The sequence below is a fragment of the Balaenoptera borealis genome (genome assembly GCF_965194805.1).
Source record: "Balaenoptera borealis genome assembly, chromosome: 1".
Lineage (NCBI taxonomy): Eukaryota > Metazoa > Chordata > Mammalia > Artiodactyla > Balaenopteridae > Balaenoptera > Balaenoptera borealis.
In genome coordinates, this window is record NC_138860.1 from 28,856,605 (window position 1) to 28,874,841 (window position 18,237).

General features: G+C 34.8%; 1 protein-coding gene and 1 long non-coding RNA gene across 6 annotated transcripts in view; one reads left to right on the top strand and one right to left on the bottom strand.

Moving 5' to 3' along the window:
• AKT3 (AKT serine/threonine kinase 3) overlaps positions 1 to 18,237 on the top strand; it is a 387,341-nt gene that overhangs the window by 315,934 nt on the left and 53,170 nt on the right. The gene's annotated exons all lie outside the window — the stretch shown is intronic.
• Positions 1 to 18,237, bottom strand: part of LOC309605611 — an 867,207-nt gene that overhangs the window by 256,918 nt on the left and 592,052 nt on the right. The gene's annotated exons all lie outside the window — the stretch shown is intronic.

Here is an 18,237-nt window from a genome sequence, read left to right on the forward strand (position 1 = left end):
AATGTGACATTTTAGAGGGGAGACAAGTGTAAGAAGAAATAAAGTCATTATGATTGAAGTGCATGAAATAATTCTGAAGCTGGGAAGAACCAGCAATTTATGGTAGATGCAGAAAATGGAGAATTGAGCCTGTTAATTTGATATCATTTCTTGAAAATTTAGCTCATGTTTGATTGATCCACCTACTCGCCAGAATTATAAATCCTGAAGTAGGGGAATGACATAAGATGATTAGACCTTTTCAAGTTTGTTGGTATAGACTTAGGCAGAAGAGTTTGGAAAAGAGAATCTGATTTAGAGATTGCTGCAATGATACAAGTGTTAAGCAGTAGAGTCCAATGAAACAGAATAAAGGCAATGAGGAAGGAAAAAGAAATGTGAATTCTATAGATATTTTATTTTATTTTATTTTTTTTTAATTATTAGCACCTTTAATTATTTATTTATTTATTTATTTATTTTGGCTGTGTTGGGTCCTTGTTTCTGTGCGAGGGCTTCCTCTAGTTGCGGCAAGTGGGGGCCACTCTTCATCGCGATGCGTGGGGTTCTAACTATCGCGGCCTCTCTTGTTGCGGAGCACAGGCTCCAGACGCGCAGGCTCAGTAGCTGTGGCTCACGGGCCCAGCTGCTCTGCGGCATGTGGGATCTTCCCAGACCAGGGCTCGAACCCGTGTCCCCTGCATTAGCAGGCAGATTCTCAACCACTGCGCCACCAGGGAAGCCCCTATAGATATTTTAAAGAAGTAAGAATTAGTAATCCAATATGACAATCCTGGGGAAATGGGGGAGGATTATTGCTGGTTTTTGTAATAATTTAATTTTAAATGGAATTATTTCAGGGCTAGAAATACAGCACTAACATTTGGAAATGAGAGCAAGAATCAATAAGGAAATTCAATTAATTTAAAGTTGTGGGAATGGATTTCCTCTATAAAAAGGAGAGGAATGAGAAAATAAATGGGAAAGGGGAGGAGACTTAGGGAGAGAGACACAGGGGGAGGGAAGGTATGAGAACACTGAGAGCTATGATTGAGTATTAAAAAATATCCATGGTCAGGAATGGGAGTTGGTTTGAGGACACATTTTTGTAAGGTGTGTCAAGGTCCTTTGTGAAGTATTATTTAAAAAGTTGCAGTGGCACTTTTCTGACTGAATCATGACTCTCTATTTTCTGGTTGAAAAACTCAGCATGAGGAGTTTGGTGATTGATGGCAGTCATGCCAATGTTAGTGATTGTTATTGTTTTCATAAGTAAAGCAAGGTTAGACAAGTATAACATGAACACTAACAAAGAAGAGAGAGAAGCTAAGAAGATGGTTCTAGGTAGCTTCATGTTGATATTCTCCTTATCCTACTCAAATGGTGGTTCAGTCTAAAACTTCAGGTCAAAGAAAGATGAGCCACAAATATCTACCAAATGTTCTGACAGTTTAACTTTAAAATTACTCTCTTCTGTTGATTGTGAGGCATTGCACTGAGGATATAAAAGAACACAGACAGCTGTCAAAACTAACGTTAGTTGTGATATGAAATGCAAATGGTTTAAGCTGTAAAAGCCCTCAAGTGGGTTAAAAACAAAATATAACTAGATGTTCTGTACAAGAATCTCACCTAAAACAAAATTACACAGAAAAGTGGAAAAAATAAGAGGATGAATAGAGGTTTAACACTCAAATGTCACAAAAAGTAAACAGAGACAATTATAATTTTGAGCTAAGTAGATTTCAACACGTAAATATTAAATGGGAGAAGTCAGTTTGGGCATAATGAACAATAGTATGATCTCCAACATAAAAAGTAAAATTTTTGCACCAAATAGCATTTATGTGCACAAAACACTATTAGAAATGCCAGAAGGCCTGATAGAAATGCAATTTCTTTCTTAATGTGGCAGATGTTCATCAACTTTGTTGATCTTTTGAAAGAGCCAGCTTGTGATTTTGGTGATTTTCTCTATCAGTTTTCAATTTTCAAATTTATGGATTTATGCTCATTTTTATTTATTTTCTTCTCCTTATTTCAGATTTTATTTGCTCTTCTATTTCTGGTTTCCTAAACTGGAAGTGTAGATTATTGTTTTTAGATCTTTCTTTTCAAATGTATGATTCAATGCTATACGTTTTCCTATATATACTGTTTTTACTGCATCCCACAAATTTTGATAAGTTGTATTTTCATTTTTATTTGGTTAAAAATATATTTAAATTTTTCTTAAGACATCTTATTTGACCTATATGTTATTTAGAACTATATTATTTAATCTCTAAGTATTTGGAGTTTTTCCAGATATCTTTAACTTATTGATTGCCAATTTAATTCTGTTGTGGTTTGAGAGCATACCTTTGTATGATTTCTGTTCTTTTAAATTTTTTAAGGTGTGTTTTATGGCCTAGAATATGGTTTGTCTTGGTGAATGTTCTGTGAGCTTAAGAAGAATGTGTATTGCTACTGTTGTTGGAGAAGGTAGTCTATAAATATCAGTTAGATCCAGTTGGCTGATGGTGCTTTTCAGTCCTTACTAATTTTCTGCCTGCTGGATCTGTCAATTACTGATAAAGGGATGTTAAAGTCTCCAACTGTAATAGTGAATTAATCTATTTCTCCTTGCAGTTCTATCAGTTTTTGTCCATTGTATTTTGAAACTCTCTTGTTACATGCGTACACATTAAGCATTGTTACGTCTTTTTGGAGAATTAACCCCTTTATCATTATGTAATGTCTCTTTTTATCTGTGATAATTTTCATTACTCTGAAGTCGGCTCTGTCTGAAATTAATATAGCTACTCCAGCTTTCTTTTGATAAGTGTTACCATTGTTTCCCTTACTTATTTTTTAACCTGCAATTAATGCAGTCTTAGATCACATTAGTTTTTTTTTTTTTTTATAGAAGTACAGTTGATTTACAATATCCTGTTAGCTTCAGGTGTACAGCCCAGCAATTCATTTATACATATGTATATTTTTTTGTCTTCAGATACTCTTCCCTTATAGGTTATTACAAAATATTGAGTATAGTTCCCTGTGCTATACAGTAGATTCTTGTTGGTTATCTATTTTATATGCAGTAGTGTTAATGCCAACCTCATAATTTATCTTTCCCCCCACCCCCTTTCCCGTTTGGTAACCATAAGTTTGTTTTCTATGTCTGTGAGTGTCTTTCTGTTTTGGAAATATCTGTTTTGGAAATAAGTTCATTTGTAACTTTTTTTTTTTTTTTTTAGGTTCCACATATAAGCAATATCATATGATATTTATCTTTCACTGTCTGGCTTATGTTACTTCACTTAGTATGATAATCTCTAGGTCCATCTATGTTGCTGCAAATGGCATTATTTCATTCTTTTTTATGGCTGAGCAATATTCCATTGTATATGTATACATCACATCTTCTTTATCCATTCATCTGTCGATGGACATTCAGGTTGCTTTCATGTCTTGTCTATTGTGAATAGTGATGCTATGAACCTCATGTATCTTTTTGAATTATGACTTTCTCTGGATATATGCCTGGGAGTGGGATTGCAGGATCATATGGTAGCTCTATTTTTAGTTTTTAAGAAGCCTCCATACTGTTCTCCATAGTGGCTGCACCAATTTACATTCCTGCCAACAGTGAAGAAGGGTTCCTTTTTTTCCACACCCTCTCCAGCATTTATTATGTGTAGACTTTTTGATGTTGGCCATTTTGAGCAGTGTGAGGTGGTACCTCATTGTAGTTTTGATTTGCATTTCTCTAACAATTAGTGATGTTGAGCATCTTTTCATGTGCCTTTTGGCCATCTGTGTGTCTTCTTTGGACAGCTACATGTAAAAGAATGAAATGAGAACATTCTCTAACACCATACACAAAAATAAACTCAAAATGGATTAAAGACCTAAATGTAAGACCAGATACTATAAAAATCCTAGAGGAAAACGTAGGCAGCACACTGTTTGAGCAATATCTTTTTGGATTCATCTCCTAGAGTAATGGAAAAAATAATAATAAACAAATGGGACCTAATTAAACTTAAAAGGTTTTGCACAGCAAAGGATACCATACACAAAACAAAGACAACCTGCAAAATGGGAGAAAATATTTGCAAATGATATGACTGGCAAGGAATTAATCTCCAAAATGTACAAACAGCTCATGTAGTTCAATATCAAAAAAACAAACAACCCAATCAAAAAATGGGCAGAAGACTTAAATAGGTATCCCCTCACTTTTAATCTCTATGTGTGTATATTTAAAGTGGATTTCTTGTAGATAACTTATGGTTGGGTCTTGTTTTTTTATCCGCTCTGACAGTCTTTGTCTTTTAGTTGTTTTTAGACATTGACATTTAAAGTGGCATTGACATAGTTGAATTAATATCTGTTCATTGAATTAATAGTTGAAATTATTTTCTATTCATTGTCCTGTTCTTTGTATCCTCTTTTCTTTTCCACTTTTTTTCTGACTTGCTTGGTTTTAAGGGAGCGTTTTCTAAGACTGCATTTTTCCTTCTCTCTTAACTTATCATTTACACTTCTTTTAAATTTTTTTAGTGCTTGACCTTAGAGTTTGCAGTCTATATTTATAACTAGTTCAAGGGCTTTTTCAAATAATACTATACCACTTCATGGATAGTACAACTTCCTTATAACATTGCTGTCATTAATGTCACTTTTCCATAAGCTGGAATTATTGTATATATTGTTGCATTATTATTTTGAACAAACTTTTTTTTTTGGCTGCGTTATGCAGCTTCAGGCTCTTAGTTCCCTGACCAGGGATCACAGAGTCTTAACCAATGGACCACCAGGGAAGTCCCATAACAAACTTTTTTGTTTCTATTGGAGTATGGTTGCTTTACAATATTGTGTTAGTTTATACTTTACAGCAAAGTGAAGCAGCTATATGTATAAATATATCCCCTCTTTTTTGGATTTCCTTCTCATTTAGGTCACCACAGAGCATTGAGTAGAGTTCCCTGTGCTATACAGTAGGTTCTCATTAGTTATCTATTTTATACATAGTATCAATAGTGTATATATGTCAATCCCAATCTCCCAATTTGTCCCACCCCCCCCCCATTTCCCCCTTGGTATCTATACGTTTGTTCTCTACATCTGTGTCTCTATTTCTGCTTTGTAAATAAGATCGTCTATACCAATTTTTTCAGGTTCCACATATATGCATTAATATACAACATTTGTTTTTCTCTTTCTGACTTACTTCACTCTGTAGGACAGTCTCTAGGTCCATACATATCTCTACAAATGACCCAATTTCGTTCCTTTTTATGGCTGAGTAATATTCCATTGTATATATGTACCACATCTTCTTTATCCATTCCTCTGTTAATGGACATTTAGGTTGCTTCCATGTCCTGGCTGTTATAAATAGTGCTGCAGAGAACCTTGGGGTGCATGTGTCTTTTTGAATTGTGGTTTTCTCAGGTTATATGCCCAGTAGTGGGATTGCTAGGTCATATGGTAATTCTATTTTTAGTTTTTTAAGAACCTCCGTACTGTTCTTCATAATGGCTGTATCAATTTACATTCCCACCAACAATGCATGAGGGTTTCCTTTTCTCCACACCCTCTCCAGCATTTATTGTTTGTAGATTTTTTGATAATGGCCATTCTGACCGGTGTGAGGTGATACCTCATTTTAGTTTTGATTTGCATTTCTCTAATAATTAATGTTGAGCATATTTTCATGTGTTTGTTGGCCATCCATATGTCTTCTTTGGAGAAATGTCTATTTAGGTCTTCCACCCATTTTTGGATTGGGTTGTTTGTTTTTTTGATATTGAGCTGCATGAGCTGTTTATATATTTTGGAGATTAATCCCTTGTTGGTTGCTTCACCAGCTGTATGTAAAAGAATGAAATTAGAACACTCCCTAATACCATACACAAAAATAAACTCAAAATGAACAAACTTTTGTCTAATTATTTTAACTAAGAATATGGAAAAAAATATTTAATCTTCGTGTATTCCTTCTTTAATACACTTCCTTTATGTAAATCTAAGTTTCTGACCTCTATCATTTGCCTTCTTTTTGATGAATTTCTTTTAACAGTTTTTGCAAGGTAGGTCTCCTGGTGACAAATTGCGTCAGTTTTTTGTCTGGGAAAGTCTTTATTTTTCCTTATTTTTGAAGGATAATTTTGCTATATACAGAATTCTGGGTTGATGCTTTTGTCTTTCAACACTAAGTATTTCACTCCATTTTTCATTGCTTGCAAGATTACTGAAGAGAAATTCAATGTAATTCTTAGCTTTGCACCGTTATAAAGTTTTTTGCTGTGTGTGTGTGCATGCGCACGCACACACACCCACTTCTGCCTTCTCTCAAGATTTTATCTTTGTCTTTGATTTTCTTCAGATTAAATGGCTATACCGATGGCTAAGTGTAGATTTGGGGGTACTTATCTAGACTGATATTCTCTGAACTTCCAGGACCTGTAGTATGGTGCCTAGCACTAATTTTGGAATACTGTTATTGCTTCAAATATTTCTTTTGTTCCATTCTCTCTCTCCTCATATTCCCATTACACGTACATTACATCTTTTATAATTGTCTCACAATTCTTGGATATTCTGTTCTTTTTTATTCTTTTTTCTCTTTGCATTTCAGTTTTGAAAGTTTCTATTAACATTTCTTCAAGCTCACTGATTCTGTCCTTGGCTGTGTTCTGACTATTGGTGAGCCTATCAAAAGCATTCTTAATTTCTGTGATGGTGTTTTTGATTGCTAGCATTTCCTTTGATGCTTTCTTAGAGATTCCATTTATCTACTTATATTATCCATCTGTTCTTGCATATAGTCAACTTTTTCTACTAAAGCCTTTAGTATATTGATCATAGCTGCTTCAAATTCCTGTTCTCATAATTCCAACATCTCTCTCTGCCATATTTGAGGCTTGCTCTGCATCTTGAAAATATATTTTTTATCTTTTAATATGTCTTATAATTTTTTGTTGAAAGTCAGGCATTAGGTACTGAGTAAAAGAAACCGAGGAAACTGAGGTAAATAGGTCTTTAGTGGAGGTTTTATGTGTATGTCACTAGGTTATCAGGTTCAAATGTACTTAATAGTTTTAGTACCTTTTTTTTAGGAGGTAGTCTACATAGATGATCATGTCATCTATTTCCAACTTGTATGCCTTTTATTTCTTCTTTTTCTTACCTTATTGCATTAACTAGGATTGCCAGAACAATGTTGTATAGAGATGGTGAGAACAGATATTTAATTATTACTAATTTGGGGGAGATAGAATTTACATTTCCCCTTCTGATTATGATATTAGCTATAGGTTTTTTTTATGCATGCCATCTCTCAGGTTGACAAAATTGTCTGCTGTTTCTATTTCATGAACATTTTTATTATGAATAAATGCTGGATTTTGTTGAATGCTTTTTTATGCATTCATTGAGATAACTATGTGATGTTTCTACCTTAGTTTATTAATACATTGACTCACATTGATTGATTTTCACTTGCATGCCTGTGGTAAACCTCTAAACAATCATGGTATATTATCTTTTTTATATATTGCTAGATTATTTTAGTATTTTGTTAAGGATTTTGCATTTATAGTCATAGGAAATATTGGGCTATATTTTTCTTTTCATGTACTATCTGCTTTTAGAATCAGGATAATCCAAAAATAAGTGGTGTTCCCTCTTCCATTTTATGGAAAAGTTTGCATAGAATTGCTCTTATTTCTTCTTTAAATGTTGATAGAATGTCCTGTGAAGCCATCTGAACCTAGAGTAAAGAAATTCAATTTATTTAGTGGATGTACAGTACCTCTTATTATCTGTTTCTTTTCAGTGAGATTTTGTAGTTTATCTGTGTTTCAAGGAATTTAAAAATTTTGTCTAATTGTTGAATTCATTGGCATTAAGTTGATGGATTATTTTATTTTTTCTATTCCTTTTACCTTGTTTTATAAATTAGCTCTTCCTTTTAGCCAATTATCTTGAAAACTTATTAGATTTGAATCCTTTCTTTTATAATATGAGCTTGTAGTGCTATATTTTTACTACCTCTAAGCACTGCCCTAGCTACATCAGGTAAGTTTTGTTATGTCATAATTATGTTTTAATTTTTATTTCAAAATGCTTTCTAATTTTCCTTGTGTTTCCTTCTGTGACCCAATGGTTTATTGAAGTGTGTTGTTTGATTTACAATATTTGGAGATTTTTTAGTTGTCTTTCTGTTTACATCTCTAGTCTAATTTTGTTGTTGTTAAGGAACATTAAGGAACATACTTTGTATAATTTTAAATAATTTAAATCTATTGAGATTTGTTTTATGAAGAAAATATGGTTTATGTTGATGAGTGTTTCATGTGCATTTGAAATAATGTGTATTCTTCTCATTATATACAGTGTTCTATAAATGTCAATTAGATCAAGTGGGTTAATAGTTTTAAGTATTCTACATCCTTGCTGATTGTTTGACAGCTTGCTTTTATCAATTACTAACAGAGGATAAGTAAAATCCTGAACTATAATTATGGTGTTGACTAATTCTCTTTCAGTTCTATCACTTTTTCTTTACTTGAAACTTAAAGTTCTGTTCTTAGGTGCACCCAAATTTAAGACTGTTATATCTTCATGCAGTGAATTTCATCACTTCATCTAGGTTAGCCAATTTTGGGCATAAAGATTAGAGTGGATATACATGAAATAGACAATAGAAAAACAATAGAGAAAGTCAATAAAACCAAAAATAATTCATTGTTTGAAAAGATCAACAAAATTGACAAACTTTTAAGTAGATTGATCAAGAAAAAGAGAAAAAGCAAATATTAAAATCACAAGTGAAAAACATTACTACTGACTTTACAGAAATAAAAAGAATTATGAGAATAATATGAACACCTGTACACTAATAAAGTGGGTAACCTATGTGTATTGGAAAAATTCCTAAAAATGTACAAACTGCCAAAATGACTCAAGTAGAAATAGAAATTTTGAATAGACCTAAAACTAATAAGAACTAATAAGGACAAAGTAATCAAAAAACCAATAAAGAAAAGCCCTAGACCAGATAGCTTCGCTAGAGAATTCTTCAGACATTTAAAGGAGAAATAATGCCAGTCCTTCTCAAACTATTCCAAGAAACTGAAGAGGAGTGAATACTTCCTGACTCATTCTGTGAAGACAGCATTACCCTGATTCCAAAATCATGCAAAGACACTGCAAGAAAACTATACACCAATACTCCCAGTTAATACACATGCAAAAATTCTCAACAAAACACTAACAAACCAATCAGCAGCATATTAAAAGGATTATACATCATGATGAAGTGAGTTGTATTCCAGGAATGCAAAGATTCATAATACTAAAATCGATCAATGTAATACCCTACTTTAACAGAATGAAGAAAAAACTCATGTGATTTCAGTTGGTGCAGAAAAATCATTTGACAAAATTCAGCACTTTTTCATGGTAAAAGAAACAAAACAAAACAAAAAAAAAACCATACTCAGAAAACTAGAAATAGAAGGGAACTTCCTCATCATAATAAAGGCCATGTATGAACCCACAGGTCACACACTTAATGATGAAAGTCTGAAAGCTTTTCCCCAAAGATAAGGAAGAAGACAAGGATTCCTACTTTCAGCAGTTCTTTTCAACATAGTACTAGAAATTGTTGTCAGAATATTTAGAAAGAAGAGGAAATAAAATGCAATCAAATGGGAAAGGAAGTAGTAAAACTATCTCTGTTAACAGATGACATGATCTTATATGTAGAAAACACTAAGGAATATACACACACACCAATAAACCTCTTAAAGCTAATGAAAAATCCAGCAAAGTTGCAGAAAAAAAATCACACACAAAATACATTATATTTCTACACATTAGCTATATCTGAAAAGTAAATTAAGAAAACAATTCCATAGAAAATAGCATCAAAAAGAATAAAATATTTAGAAATAAATTTAATTAAGTGAATGTAAAATTTATATGCTGCAAACTACAAAACATTGCTTAAATAAATTAGACATAAATAAATGGAAAGACATCCCATGTTTGTGGGTTGGAAACTTAATATTGTTGAGATGATAATTACTGGTCAAAGTGGATGTTACTGATTCAGTGAAATCCTTATGAAATGGTCATATAAAATCATTTTAATATACTGCTGAATTCATCTTGCTGGTACTTTACTGAGGGTTTTTGCAGCAATGTTCATGGGGATATTGGTCTGTAGTTTAGAACATGCATTTCTTTTAAGACAACAAATCAAACCTCAGTAGAACAAAGGAACTACAATATAGCTCTGATCATATTCTGTGATCACATTGCAATAAAACTTGGAGCAATCAGCAAGGAAATACTTCTCTAAAACCCAAACGTTTAAAATAAACTTTAACGTAATTCATGGATTAAAAAGTAGACACATTGGAAATCAGAAAATATTCAGAACTGAATTACAGTGAAAATTTGTGAAATGCAGCCAAAGAGGTTCTTCTTTTTTCCTTTTTTTTTTTTTTGGCTGCATCGTGTCTTTGCTGCTGCACATGGGCTTTCTCTAGTTGCGGCGAGCGGGTCTACTCTTCACTGTGGTGCACAGGCTTCTCACTGCAGTGGATACTCTTGTTCCGGAGCATGGGCTCTAGGCGCGCAGGCTTCAGCAGTTGTGGCACACGGGCTTCAGTAGTTATGGCACGTGGGCTCAGTAGTTGTGGCTTGTGGGCTCTAGAGCGCAGGCACTGTAGTTGTGGCGCCTGGGCTTAGTTGCTCCGCGGCATGTGGGATCTTCCCAGACCAGGGCTCAAACACATGTCCCCTGCATTGGGAGGCGGATTCTTAACCACTGTGCCACCAGGGAAGTCCAAAGAGGTTCTTAAATACTTGTATTGTGTTGAGAGCGGGAAACAGAAAAGAAAGGTCAAAAATAAATTAGTAAGTCTTCCAAATCAAATTAGGGGGGAAAAGACCAGCAACAGAATAAACCCAGTGGAAGTGAGTAGATGCAAATAACAAATATAAAAGTGAAAATGAATGAAATAGAAAGCAAACATTTGAAAGGCTCAAGAAAACAAAACTGCAGTTATGTAAAAGATTACAAAAGTAGACTAACCTCAAAGTTAATCAAGAAAAGTGAGACAGCACAAATATATGTGAAAATGGGGCACAACTACAATACCGTAGTTAAAATATGATACAACTACAATGAAAGAATTACTTGATAATTTTTATAAAACTGTAAATTATCAGCTGACTCAAGAAAAATGTGAAAACATATCTATATCTAATCTTTAAATTAGTATAAAATCTGTCATCTTTTCAACTTCAGTGTTTCCACCCCAATACAGAAATAACAAGTCAAGCCCACATGACTTTTTTTTTTAAAGATAACTAATAAAGATAGTGATTTTTTTAAAGTATTTATTTATTTATTTATGGCTGTGTTGGGTCTTCGTTTCTGTGCGAGGGCTTTTCTCTAGTTGTGGCAAGCGGGGGCCACTCTTCATCGCAGTGCGTGGGCCTCTCACTATCACGGCCTCTCTTGTTGCGGAGCACAGGCTCCAGACGCGCAGGCTCAGTAATTGTGGCTCACGGGCCCAGCTGCTCCGCGGCACATGGGATCTTCCCAGACCAGGGCTCGAACCCGTGTCCCCTGCATTTGCAGGCAGATTCTCAACCACTGCACCACCAGGGAAGCCCCCACATGACTTTTTTAGATAAACTTCATACATTCAAAGAAAAGATAATTTCTATCATTAAAAATATTTTATACAAGTTGTTCCTGAAGAAACGGAGAAAAACATGTTATATGCATCTGAAATTTATGTTACAACCTTGATATCAAACCCTGACAAGGCTCATACAGGAAAAAAATTATTGGCCATTTATGAACATAGACTTAAATTATCCTAAGTAAAGTGTTAACCAGTTATTTCCAACAATGCATAAAATATTTATGTTCTCATATTCATGTTGAATTTTTTCTAGAAATATGATTAGATTAAAAAATGTTTTAATCTCATTTAACTTATTTAGAAATTATATAATCCACATGATCATCTCAATCTTTTTAGAAAAACTTTTCATGAAGACGAAGTTAGAAACTATTCATTATTTTTAAAAACACATTGAAAACACTTTTAGTAACCTTAGAAGTAAATAGGTTACAAAAAAATTTTTTTAACATCTTTGTTGGAGTATAATTGCTTTACAATGTTATGTTAGTTTCTGCTGTATAACAAAGTGAATCAGCTATATGTATACATATATCCCCATATCCCCATTCTCTTGCAACTCCCTCCGACACTCCCTATCCCACCATTCTAGGTAGTCACAAAGCACTGAGCTGATATCCCTGTACTATGCAGCTGTTTCCTGCTAGCTATTTTACAATTGGTAATATATATATATATATATATATATATATATCAATGGTACTCTCTCATTTTGCCCCAGCTTACCCTTCCCCCTCTCCATGTCCTCAAGTCCATTTTCTAAGGCTGCGTCTTTTTTCCTGTCCTGCCCCTAGGTTCATCAGGACCATTTTGTTTTTTAGATTCCATATATATGTGTTAGCATATGGTATTTGTTTTTCTCTTTCTTACTTACTTCACTCTGTATGACAGACTCTATGTGCATCCACCTCACTACAAATAACTCAGTTTCGTTACTTTTTATGGCCCAGTAATATTCCATTGTATATGTGTGCCACATCATCTTTATCCATTCATCTGTCAGTGGACACTTAGGTTTCTTCCATATCCTGGCTATTGTAAACAGTGCTGCAATGAACATTGTGGTACATGACTCTTTTTGAATTATGGTTTTCTCAGGGTATATGCCCAGTAGTGGGATTGCTGGGTCATATGGTAGTTCTGTTTTTAGTTTTTTAAGGAACCTCCATACTGTTCTCCATAGTGGCTGTATCAATTTACATTCCCACCAACAGTGGAAGAGGGTTCCCTTTTCTCCACCCCCTCTCCAGCATTTATTGTTTGTAGATTTTTTGATGATGGCCTTTCTGACTGATATGAGGTGATACCTCACTGTAGTTTTGATTTCCATTTCTCTAATGATTAGTGATGTTGAGCATTCTTTCATGTGTTTGTTGGCAATCTGTATATCTTTGGAGAAATGTCTGTTTAGGTCTTCTGCCCACTTTTGGATTGGGTTGTTTGTTTTTTTTGATATTGAGCTCCATGAGCTGTTGTATATTTTGGATATTAATCCTTTGTCAGTTGCTTCATTTGCAAATATTTTCTCCCATTCTCAGGGTTGTCTTTTCATCTTGTTTATGGTTTCCTTTGCTGTGTAAAAGCTTTTAAGTTTCATTAGGTCGCATTTGTTTATTTTTGTTTTTATTTCCATTTCTCTAGGAGGTGGGTCAAAAAGGATCTCGCTGTCATTTATGTCATAGAGTGTTCTGACTATGCTTTCCTTTAAGAGTTTTATAGTGTCTGGCCTTATATTTAGGCCTTTAATCAACTTTGAGTTTATTTTGTATATGGTGTTAGGGAGTGTTCTAATTTCATTCTTGTACATGTAGCTGTCCAGTTTTCCCAGCACCATTTATTGAAGAGGCTGTCTTTTCTCCATTGTATATTCTTGCCTTCTTTGTCAAAGATAAGGTGACCATATGTGTGTTGGTTTATCTCTGGCCTTTCTATTGTGTTCCATTGATCTATATTTCTGTTTTTGTGCCAGTACCATACTGTCTTGATTACTATAGCTTTGTAGTATAGTCTGAATTCAGGGAGCCTGATTCTCCCAGCTCCATTTTTCTTTCTCAAGATTGCTTTGGCTATTCGGGGTCTTTTATGTTTCCATATAAATTGTGAAATTTTTTGTTCTAGTTCTGTGAAAAATGCCAGTGGTAGTTTGATAGGGATTGCCTTGAATTTGTAGTTGCTTTGGGTAGTATAGTCATTTTCACAATGATTCTTCCAATACAAGAACATGGTATATCTCTCCATCTGTTTGTATCGTCATTAATTCCTTTGATCAGTGTCTTATAATTTTCTGCATACCGGTCTTTTGTCTACTTAGGTAGGTTTATTCCTAAGTATTTTATTCTTTTTGTTGCAGTGGTAAACGGGAGTGTTTCCTTAATTTCTCTTTCAGATTTTTCATCATTAGTGTATAGGAATGCAAGAGATTTCTGTGCATTAATGCTATATCCTGCTACTTTACCAAATTCATTGATTAGCTCTAGTAGTTTTCTGGTAGCATCTTCAGGATTCTCTAAGTATGGTATCATGTCATCTGCAAACAGTGACAGTTTTACTTCTTTTCCGATTTGGATTCCTTTTATTTCTTTTTCATCTCTGATTGCTGTGGCTAAAACTTCCAAAACTATGTTGAATAACAGTGGTGAGAGTGGGCAACCTTGTCTTCTTCCTGATCTTAGAGGAAATAGTTTCAGTTTTTCACCATTGAGAACAATGTTGGCTGTGGGTTTGTCATATAGGGCCTTTATTATGTTGAGGTAGGGTCCCTATCTGCCTACCTTCTGGAGAGTTTTTATCGTAAATGGGTGCTGAATTTTGTCAAAAGATTTTTCTGCATCTATTGAGATTATCATATGGTTTTTATCCTTCAGTTTGTTAATATGGTGTATCACATTGATTGATTTGCCTATAATGAAGGATCTTTGCATTCCTGGGAAAAACCCCACTTGATCATGGTGTATGATGCTTTTAATGTGCTGTTGGATTCTGTTTGCCAGTATTTTGTTGAGGATTTTTGCATCTGTGTTCATCAGTGATATTGGCCTGTAGTTTTCTTTCTTTGTGACATCTTTGTCTGGTTTTGGTATCAGGGTGATGGTGGCCTCGTAGAATGAGTTTGGGAGTGTTCCTCCCTGTGCCATATTTTGGAAGAATTTGAGGAGGATAGGTGTTAGCTCTTCTCTAAATGTTTGATAGAATTCGCCTGTGAAGCCATCTGGTCCTGCGCTTTTGTTTGTTGGAAGATTTTTAATCACAGTTTCTATTTCAGTGCTTGTGATTGGTCTGTTTGTACTTTCTATTTCTTCCTGGTTCAGTTTCGGAAGGTTGTGCTTTTCTAAGAATCTGTCCATTTCTTCCAGGTTGTCCATTTTATTGGCATATAGTTGCTTGTAGTAATCTCTCATGATCCTTTGTATTTCTGCAGTGTCAGTTGTTACTTCTCCTCTTTCATTTTTAATTCTGTTGATTTGAGTCTTCTTTTTTTTTCTTCATGAGTCTGGCTAATGGTTTATCAAATTTGTTTATCATCTCAAAGAACCAGCTTTTAATTTTATTGATCTTTGCTATTGTTTCCTTCATTTCTTTTTCATTTATTTCTGATCTGATCTTTATGATTTCTTTCCTGCTGCTAACTTTGGGGTTTTTTGTTCTTCTTTCTCTAATTTCTTTAGGTGTAAGGTTAGGTTGTTTATTTGAAATGTTTCTTGTTTCTTGAGGTAGGATTGTATTGCTATAAACTTGCCTCTTAGAACTGCTTTTGCTTCATCCCAGAGGTTTTGGGTTGTTGTGTTTTCATTGTCATTTGTTTCTAGTTATTTTTTGATTTCCTCTTTGATTTCTTCAGTGATCTCTTGGTTATTTAGTAGTGTATTGTTTAGCCTCCATGTGCTTCTATTTTTTACAGTTTTTTTTCCTGTAATTGATATCTAGTCTCATAGCATTGTGTTTGGAAAAGATATTTGATATGATTTCAATTTTCTTAAATTTACCAAGACTTGATTTGTGACCCAAGATATGATCTATCTTGGAGAATTACATGAGCACTTGAGAAGAAAGTGTATTCTGTTTTTTTTGAATGGGATGTCCTATAGATATCAATTAAGTCCATCTTGTTTAATGTGTCATTTAAACGTTGTGTTTCCTTATTTATTTTCATTTTGGATGATCTGTCCATTGGTGAAAGTTGGGTGTTAACGTCCACTACTATAATGTGTTACTGTTTATTTCCCCTTTTATGGCTGTTAGCATTTGCCTTATGTATTGAGGTGCTCCTATGTTGGGTGCATAAATATTTACAATTGTTATATCTTCTTCTTGGATTGATCCCTTGATCATTATGTAGTGTCCTTCTTTGTCTCTTGTAATAGTCTTTATTTTAAAGTCTGTGTTGTCTGATATGAGAATTGCTACAACAGCTTTCTTTTGATTTCCGTTTGCATGGAGTATCTTTTTCCATCCCTTCACTTTCAGTCTGTATGTGTCCCTCGGTCTGAAGTGGGTCTCTTTTAGACAGCATATATACGGGTCTTGTTTTTGTATCCATTTAGCCAGTCTGTGTCTTTTGGTTGGAGCATTTAACCCATTTACATTTAAGGTATTTATCGATATGTATATTCCTATTACCATTTTCATAATTGTTTTGGGTTTGTTATTGTAGGTCTTTTCCTTCTCTTGTGTTTGCTGCGTAGAGAAGTTCCTTTAGCATTTGTTGTAAAGCTGTTTGGTGGTGCTGAATTCTCTTAACTTTTGCTTGTCTGTAAAGGTTTGAATTTCTCTGTCAAATCTGAATGAGATCCTTGTTGGGTAGAGTAATCTTGGTTGCAGCTTTTTCCCTTTCATCACTTTAAGTATGTCCTGCCACTCCCTTCTGGCTTGCAGAGTTTCTGCTGAAAGATCAGCTGTTAACCTTATGGGGATTCCTTTGTATGTTACTTGTTGCTTTTCTCTTACTGCTTTTAATATTTTTTCCTTGTATTTAATTTTTGATAGTTTGATTAATATGTGTCTTGGCTTGTTTCTCCTTGGAGGTATCCTGCATGGGACTCTCTGGGCTTCCTGGACTTGTTTGACTAATACCGTTACCATTTTAGGGAAGTGTTCAACTACAATCTCTTCAAATATTTTCTCAGACCCTTTTTTTTTTCTCTTCTTCTTCTGGGACCCCTATAATTCGAATGTTGGTGTGTTTAATGTTGTCCCAGAGGTCTCTGAGAGTGTCCTCAATTCTTCTCACTTTTTTTTTCTTTATTCTGCTTTGCAGTAGTTATTTCCACTATTTTATGTTCCTGGTCACTTATCCGTTCTTCTGCCTCAGTTTTTCTGCTCTTGATTCCTGCCAGAGAACTTTTAATTTCATTTGTCATGTTGTTCAACATTGTTTGTTTGCTCTTTAGTTTTTACAGGTTGTTGTTAAACGTTTCTTTTATTTTCTACATTTTATTTTCGAGATTTTTGATCATCTTTACTATCATTACTCTGAATTATTTTTCAGGTAGACTGCCTATTTCCTCTTCATTTGTTTGTTCTGGTGCGTTTTCATCTTGCTCCTTCATCTGCTGCACATTTCTCTGTCTTCTCATTTTGTTTAACTTACTGTGTTTGGGGTTTCCTTTTCACAGGCTGCAGGTTCATATTTCCCATTGTTTTTGCTGTCTGCCCCCTGTGGATGAAGTTGGTTCAGTGCATTGTGTAGGCTTCCTGCTGGAGGGAAGTGGTGCCTGTGTTCTGGTGGGTGGGGCTGGATCTTGTCTTTCTGGTGGGCAGGGCCGTGTCCAGTGGTGTGTTTTGGGGTGTCTGTGAACTTAGTATGATTTTAAACAACCTCTCTGCTAATGGGTGGGGTTGTGTTCCTGTCTTGCTAGTTGTTTGTCATGGGGCGTCCAGCACTGGAGCTTGCTGGCCGTTGGGTGGAGATGGGTCTTAGCATTGAGATCGAGATGTCTGGGAGAGCTCTTGCCAATTGTTATTACATGGGGCCAGGAGGTCTCTGTTGGTCCAGTGTCCTGAGCTCAGCTCTCCCACCTCAGAAGCTCAGGGCTGACACCAGGCCGGAACACCAAGACCCTGTCAGCCACACATCTCAGAAGAAAAGGGAGAAAAAAAGAAAGAAAAATAAATAAATAAAATTATTAAAATTAAAAAAAATAATAAAATTAAAAAAAGAAGAGAACAACCAAACCAATAAACAAATCTACCAATGATAACAAGCGCTAAAAACTAAACTAATATAAACATAAAAATCCGAAACAAATCAGTCGCAGACAGCAAAACTGAAGTCTACAGTTGCTTCCAAAGTCCACCGCCTCAATTTTGGGATGATTCATTGTCTATTCAGGTATTCCACAGCTGCAGGGTACATCAAGTTGACTGTGGGAGTTTAATGTGCTGCTCCTGAGGCTGCACGGATAAATTTAATTTCCCTTTTCTGCTTTGTTCGCACAGCTCCTGGGCTTCAACTTTGGTTTTGGCCCCACCTCTGCTTGTAGGTCGCCTTCCGGCATCTGCTCCCACCCAGAGTGGACGGGGTTAACACAGCGGCTCA